The sequence below is a fragment of the Notolepis coatsorum genome (genome assembly GCF_963971535.1).
Source record: "Notolepis coatsorum genome assembly, chromosome: 5".
Lineage (NCBI taxonomy): Eukaryota > Metazoa > Chordata > Actinopteri > Aulopiformes > Paralepididae > Notolepis > Notolepis coatsorum.
In genome coordinates, this window is record NC_140169.1 from 17,740,128 (window position 1) to 17,748,524 (window position 8,397).

An 8,397-nucleotide genomic window follows, 5' to 3' on the forward strand; every position below is an offset into this window, starting at 1 on the left:
GAATTCCAATCTGGCTTCAGAACATCCCACTCCACTGACACATGCCTTCTCTACTTGAACGACCACATCAAACAAGAGGTGGACGCGGGCAAATACTGCGGCATGGTCATGCTGGACCTACAAAAGGCCTTCGACACTGTCAATCACACCATTCTGATTGACAAGCTAAAAGCAATTCTGTGTCAATTTATCAGTGAGCTGGATACAATCCTACCTGGAGGGGAGGGAACAGATGGTGGAGGTAAACGGTACCCTATCCCCCCCCCTCACAGTGAGCTGTGGTGTTCCACAAGGAAGCATACTAGGACCGCTACTATTCCTAATTTATGCAAATGACATGTCGTCAGCTTGTGACTGCAACTTGTTCCTGTTTGCGGACGACTCAGCCCTGCTGGTCTCTGACAAGAACAAGTTACAGGTTGAAAAAGCCCTCAGCTCGGAACTAGGCAAAATCTGCATATGGCTCGCCGACAACAAACTATCATTACACATGGGCAAAACAGAGTCCATTCTCTTCGGTTCAAATAACAAACTCAACAAAACCGACGGCTTCTCGGTTACAGTGGGTGACAATATTATCACAAGGAAGGATGAAATTACCTACCTGGGTTCCATCCTAGAGGCTAATCTTTCCTGTGACAAAATGGCATCCAATGTAATAAAAAAAGTCAACCAACGAACGCGATTCTTGTACCGGATCTCCTCTCTGGTAAACAAGAATACCCTGAAGACTCTAGCAGGAGCACTCATTCAAGGGTACTACGACTATGCTTGCACCTCATGGTACCAAAGCACCTCAAAGGCACTAAAAAACAAATTACAAACATCTCAAAACAAGCTAGTCAGACTACTGCTTGACCTGACTCCTAGAACCCACCTCACCCCTGCCCACTTTGACAACCTAGGATGGCTTAGAGTAGACAACAGAGTACAGCAACTTGCAATGGGCCTGGTCTACAAGATACACTACGCGACCAAGGTACCCATGTACATGTCAAAATACTTCCCAAAGGTCAGTGAATACCACGATCACAACACCAGAGGGAGCTCCACAAATCATGTAAAACCCAGATTCGGCTCAAACAAGGGACTAAACACGTTTCGCAATTATGCCACATCAATGTGGAACGCCCTACCTAAAGCTGTAAAGGAATGTGAATCACTACCCACTTTCAAAAACACTCTCAAAAAACACCTACGTGAGACTGCAATTCGAAACTGGCCCTAACGTGTATTTCAATAGATTCTATGTAGCTATATCGTCTCGAGTTGTATAGTGGGTAGCTACCTTACTCTGCTGGTTGAACACGTTTAAAAAGTTCATTCATCTCATTGGTTGAAATCAAGTTGGAGACGGAGTCAGAGCTAAACGGGTGAAAACAGTCTGACTGTTGTTTTATTGGAAAAACAACAGCTTAAATTATCTGGTTCACAGCTTCTATTCCTTTTTTTTTTTTTTTTTTTGGTCTTTTTCCCCCTCCATTTTCCTCCGATTTTCTCCCATCCCAATGTTAGTCGTATGCCAATTCCCAGTCCCTTCCTGGTCGCTGCGCTTTACCCCCCACAGTCAGATCATTTGGGAGAGTGGAGGCTACCACGTGCTTCCTCCGACACACGTCCAGCCAATCACCGCTTCTTTTCACCTGGCAGCGCGGATTCTCATTGAGAGGGCGTAGCGTGTGGGAGGACCACACTATCCCCCTCACGTCCAATCCGCGCTTAGCAGGCGCCCCGACCGAACTGTAGGAGTCGCTGTTTACAACGACCCGGACCCACCCCGCCAGCTTCTCCCACCCTCTGATACAGCCAATTGTATCAGTGCAGACGGCCAGCCAAGCTGGTGACAACCCCGGAGCTGTGAGCTGGATTCGAACAGGCGAACCAAGCTCACAGCTCCGGGGCTGGTGACGAACGCAATCTCCGCTCGACCACCTAACCGCCTCACAGCTTCTATTCTAATCAGTAGTCAGGCAGGGGTTGCGTCTCGGTTTGATGTTTCCAGGTTTTCTCCGTCTCCGGTGGTGAGTCTCTCGTCCTGCTGTGTCCCGTTTTCGTCTGACCGCGCTCCCTTCTCCTTTCTCCACCCTGCTTAAAAAGGAAAATCCTCCCCCCCCCCGAGCCCCCGGAAACGTCGTAACGTCCCCCAGGGCTCTGGCGTTTCCTATTGGCTAAAGCTCTTTTCTGCTGCTTGTCACGTCATCCTAAATCTTGCGAAACAGTGTTTACAAGGTGACCCTGACGCAGTCTGCCTTACAGAGGGGACATGAACTAGTTTTCTCTTAGAATGATTTAACCAAGTGTCCCTGAATGCGGCCCCCATACAGATTGAAATATATTATCTACTCAACCTAACAGTGGGTATCCCAGAATGGCCTGTTTGGTCTGCTAGCTAAAGTAAACAGAACTCTTCCCTGCTATCTCCTCTCCGGCCTTCAGGCTGTCATTTTCTGACTTAAAGTTAGTTATTGGGCCCACCATCCCACTTTGTTGTGTGGGGGAAGATGTTTCATCTGTTTGCCATTTGGTCTGTTTTTATCTTTATGGCACTCTGGGCCTTTTCCTATAGCTGCTAGGTGAAGGGTGAAGGGTTGCACTGTTAGCTTTTGACTGAGGTCTCCTGTGGCCTTTTCCAGAAACCGCTAGATGATTTTGATCCCTCCTGTAATGCTTATACGGGTCATTTTGATCCATTTAATTTACGACAGCCCCTACAAATGTCCTAACCTAGTTGTACAGTAAATTACCAAGTAAGGCTTTGTCAGTATTCCAATGTACAGTGTACAGTGTAAAATGTGTGTGTCCCCTACCCAACCCCCCCCCCCCCCCCCCACCTCCAATGTACAGCCCTCACCCACCCACCCACCCAACCACACCCCACCCACCCAACCTCCTCCAATGTACAGTTTCTACGCCAAATGTATATACACTCTTTTTCTGGACACTTTTGTATCACAAACAGTACTGTATTTGCAAATCTGATATGTCATAAATGTATAGATGTAGCAGTACTGTCTATCTGTATGTCATGTATGTCATATATGTTATGATGAATTGAAAATGGGGGACCCTGATGTAAACAAGACGAAAGTCTTTCTCTGGTCTGCATCCCCTTAACAATTGTATGTATTGAGCTGTGAATGAATGAATGAATGAAAACTTTATTAACATATTGCAGAATGGGTACAGTACAGTACAGCTCAATACATACAATTGTTAAGGGGATGCAGACCAGAGAAAGACTTTTGTCTTGTTTACATCAGGGTCCCCCATTTTCAATTCATCGTAACATATATGACATACATGACATACAGATAGACAGTACTGCTACATCTATACATTTATGACATACCAGATTTGCAATTACAGTACTGTTTGTGATACAAAAAGAGTCCAGAAAGAAAAGAGTATATACATTAGGCGTAGAAACTGTACATTGGATTGGGTAGGTGGGGGGGGACTGTACATTGGAGGTGGTTGGGGGGGGGGGGTTGGGTAGGAGTGGGGGGGGGGGGGGGGTTGGGTAGGAGGGGTGGGTGGGGACTGTACATTGGAGGTGGTTGGGGGGGGGGGTTGGGTAGGAGTGGGGGGGGGGGGGTTGGGTAGGAGGGGTGGGTGAGGGACACTGTACAACTGTACAAACAACACTGTACATTGGATTATTGACAAGACCATACTTGGTAATTTACTGTACATTGGAGGGGGTTGTGTTCGGACATTTACAGGGGCCAGTTTCGAGTTGCAGTCTCCCTTAGGTGTTTTTTGAGAGTGTTTTTGAAAGTGGGTAGTGATGTGACTGTACTGTACTGTACCCATTCTGCAATCTGTTAATACACTTTTCAATCAATCAATCAAAGCCGGTGATGGATACAGGAGGCAACATGCTGAGCCATGAAGAGGATGATGTCTGTAGCAGCTGCGACGAAGAGGAATATACAGTTGTCTACAGGCCCAAAGTCACTGTGATGGAACCTCTCATCGAAACTCTGGAGATGGGAGCCAAGAGGAGACCCTCCAGACAAGAAACAGACATAGATCAGACTCCTACTGCTGGGACCCTAGAAGCTGATGTTGACAGTGTCTGCAGTGACCAACGTCATTCACTCCAAGGTGACTGTCAGGAACATGCAATGGAACCTCTTACCAATGCTGAGCCTGTGGACGAAGATCAACATGAACGGAATGAAAGATCAGACCACTCAGCCGTAGAAGATGTGGCAGCAGCCATCGATCCTGTGTCTCAAGCTGAACAGTCAGGCTACCTAGAGCCACAAGCTGAAGTCAGAAGGTCAAGCAGATCACGGCAACAGCCTGATAGACTGCACTATGAGAGTCTTGGGAGACCCCTGATTCTGGCAATTGTTGCATTCTGCAAGAGTTTGGAAGGCCTCCTCCCAGAACCTGAGAGGTGGTAAGCGCATGAAGGGACTCAAGCGTTCTAGGGGGGGGGGAGTATGTAGCCCATGCTATTTTCTTGTCTAGCTGAAACATTCATTATGGACTGTGAATTGGGTGACGCTCCCTGTCAGAGTGTAATTTGTTGACGCTCCCTGGAAGAGTGTAATTTGTTGACGCTCCCCTGAGATTTACGTAGTACAGCCCTGCTTGTGACGTGAGCAGAGTGTGGGAAACTGTTCCTGGTTGCAAGCATTTGATAAGCAATCAACGGAGAGACAGAATATTGGAGCAGTTGGAGAATATCAGAAAAGTGACAGAAAACGGTATACTTGAACAGAAAACTACTTGGACAGAAGATGAAATATAGAGGATAAAGAGAGGATTCCGTGCTGGAACTGGACAAGGAAGAGAGAGGAAAAGACTAGCTGATGTAACAAGTGTCAATTGAACATTGTTTATTATTATTATTATTATTATTAAGGTTTGAAATGTCACCAAATCCTGTTTACAAATGTCTACAAGTGGTTACTATTGTTTATTATTTTATTAAGGATTGAAATGTTACCAAATCCTGTTTACAATTGTTTACAAGTGGTTATTATTATTATTTATTATTTCTTTATACCAAAGGCACTTTTATCTGAACGTAACTTGGAAAGTTCACGTTCAAGAGTTTAGCACTTCCGGGTCAAGTATTTGCGCGTGTTAGAAGCAACCTTCCGGTTTGAGTTCAGTTTGCAACGAGAACTCAACGTGAGAGGTATGTGTATTACTGTGGCGCGCCGCACTATTGTGTTTCACACTGTTGTATATATATTTTGTATAAGAATTGAATGTTGATGGATAATAATTACTCGATAGTGTTGTGACGAACGGTGTGGTTATATAATATGCACAATTGAAGGTCTTAGTAGGTGTATTTCACCGAGGCAATATAGTCAACTATTGTTCTCTGTCAACAGACGTGACTGAGAGCACATGTGTGACGCTGTTTCCTTTTGTGGTATTCACCACTCGTTCCATGCAGGTGGCCTCCATTGCAGACGATCGATTAAATGATTGAACAGTGTCCACGTGTGCCGACTCGTCCCTAAGCATCACACCCAGAACACAACGCAACAGGATACACGGGCAGCACGTCCGTTACACTGACTTGAAGACCGAATTGGAGGAGAAACCATTGCCAATTGAAAGACTGATAAACAAATGGAAGAATCCTGATTGGTTTTTGTTACCCCCTTCAGTGAACACGGATCTGCATCAACTGAAGTGGTCTTCTTCATTGACCTTCTCCACTCACCATCACCCAACGGTCGGCTGGTGAACTTTAACTTGGCCCCTGGTATCCGTTCCCTTTTTGTTTAATTGAGTGCACTCAAAACAGACTTTATTGGGTACCTTTTTTATTTCATTTATTATTTTCTATAAATGTGGACCATTGTTGCATGGATTGATTGATTGATTGAAAAGTTTATTAACAGATTGCAGAATGGGTACAGTACAGTACAGCTCAATACATACAATTGTTAAGAGGATGCAGACCTGAGAAAGACTTTCGTCTTATTTCCATCAGGGTCCCCCATTTTCAATTCATCATATGACACACACGACATACAGATAGACAGTACTGCGCCTACATCTATACATTTATGACATACCAGATTTTCAAATACAGTACTGTTTGTGATACTAAAAAAATCCAGAAAAATAGTGTATTTTGACATAGAAACTGCATTGGAAGAGGTTGGGTAGGTGGGGTGGGGCTGTACATTGGAGGTGGGGGGGGGGACACACTGTACATTGGAATACTGACATACATTTGACATAGAAACTGTACATTGGAAGCTATGATGTTATAATGTGTACTGAACCTGGTGAACTCCTTTAAGTTATATAAAAGGTAAAACGTAGATCACGGTGCCTGTGTATTTTTTCTTAGAGCCAGTCTCCTTGAACCTATAGTTGATAGTTGTACCACTGCAGAAAGAACCGATAGCGTTGAATTACAGTAGGTTACACTTATTACATATTTATCGCTCCAATGTCCGCCCACTACAAACACGGGAACTCTCTAACCCCTGTTCCCGTCTCTCTGTGAGTGGATGTCTCGTGGTGATGGCCAAGGTGGTGATGTCTCATGGTGATGGCCAAGGTTGCAGTAACTGTTCTACCCCATATTGGTTATGAACACCACTGGGGTCATGGATCAGCTTCATACCGTCTTCTGTCCGACCTACGTCTAAAGTTTAAACCATGCCTGTTCTACTTCATTGCTGGGCTAAGTACTTCTATTCTATTCACATGTCGCCTCACAGCAAGAAGGTCCAGGGTTCGATTCCCGCTTGGGGACCAGGTTTCCATGATGCCAGTTACCCAGGTGGGGTATCTCCCAGGCCTTTCTGTGTGGAGTTTGCATGTTCTCCCCGTGCTCGTAAGGGTTTCCCCCCCGATAAGATAAAACCCAATGGAAAAACATGCACAACAACAAGATCGCTAACGCTGTGGCGTCCTTGACAAAGACGGACAGGAGCACTTTGATTGGTCCCCTGGCGCGGCTCACGTTGACGCCTGTCTGCTCCCGGCTGCCCTTGGGGGGGGAAGGACGACGGGATGGGTTAATCGCAGAGACGAATCGCATGCATGCATCGCGTCCATGTAATGCCGATTGATGACCTCCGAGCAGGTCCTAAATTATTATTATTATTATTATATGCTTACATGCATCTATTGCTCCTATGTCCGCCCACTACAAACAGGGGAACTCTCTAACCCATGTCCCTGTCTCTCTGTGAGTGGATGTCTCGTGGTGATGGCCACGGTGGTGGATGCCTCGTGGTACATTAAATGTATATATCGCTTTATCAGTGCTATGAGATGCTTTACAATGGAAGCAGCAAAGGAAAAGAACAAAACTAAAAACAGTTGATGGTCGAAAGCAAGAGTGAAAAGGTGGGTTTTGGGGGCTAGGACAGTAGGGTGTTGGCAGTCTGAGTGTGGCTCGGGAGGGCATTCCAGAGGGGGCATTACAAAAGACCTGTCTCACCCAGGTCCAGATTTCACTCTTTATTAGTCTATTTTTTTTTTTATCCACTTTTTCTCCCATCCCAATTTCGTATCATCCAATTCAACCCTCCCCTGTCACGAACGCTGTTTCTTGCCTCCCACAAGCCGGCTGCAATGTGGACTAAGTCAGGGGTTCCCAAACTTTTCAGGCCGGGACCCAGAAAATAAGGCGTCAGAGAGCCGCGGCCCAATGCACATCGTCAGGCTTTTATTTTTTTTGCCAGGTGACCGATTTTTTAAGCCAAATATCACTTCAATCCTATTAAGTTAGTTCAAGTTAGTTATTAATTTATATGTGCTATTTATGAGAGGGCTAACTTGTTGCAAAATAATAATGATAATAATAATAATAGCCTCATTAAAATACTATTGTTGCTTCGGTTGTTTTCAGCGTTTTATGTGCATAATCGGTTATTTAGTTTGAAATGTTCGTTGAAATAAGTAGATTTTTCATTTTTGTTTATTTATTAAGTTAATATAAAACCATATAGTCACATTTTAGAATACAATAGAATAGAATTTTAGAATACAACTAGAAACACTGTCCTGGCCTGCTTCTAAGTTCAGTGGCCTGACATTTTTTTTTGTTTTTAATCATCTCGCGGCCCTCCCGTGGCTGCTCGCGGCCCACCTTTGGGTCGCGACCCCGACTTTGGGAACCACTGGACTAAGTCATACATAGCACAAGTCCCCTCCGGTACTTGAGGTAACAGCAGTCGCATCTTTTCACCTGCGCAGCTCGATCTCTCAGTGTCGAGGAGTAACTCGTGGGAGACTCACGCTGCCCCCGACACTTCCTGATTCTACTGCGCAGGCGCACCAACCGACCTGTAGGAGTCGCTGTCCACAACGCCCGATCCCCACCCATCAGTTTCCCACCCCCTAATACGGCCAATGTGTATTAGTATGAACGACCAGCTAAACTGAAAGCAATGTGGA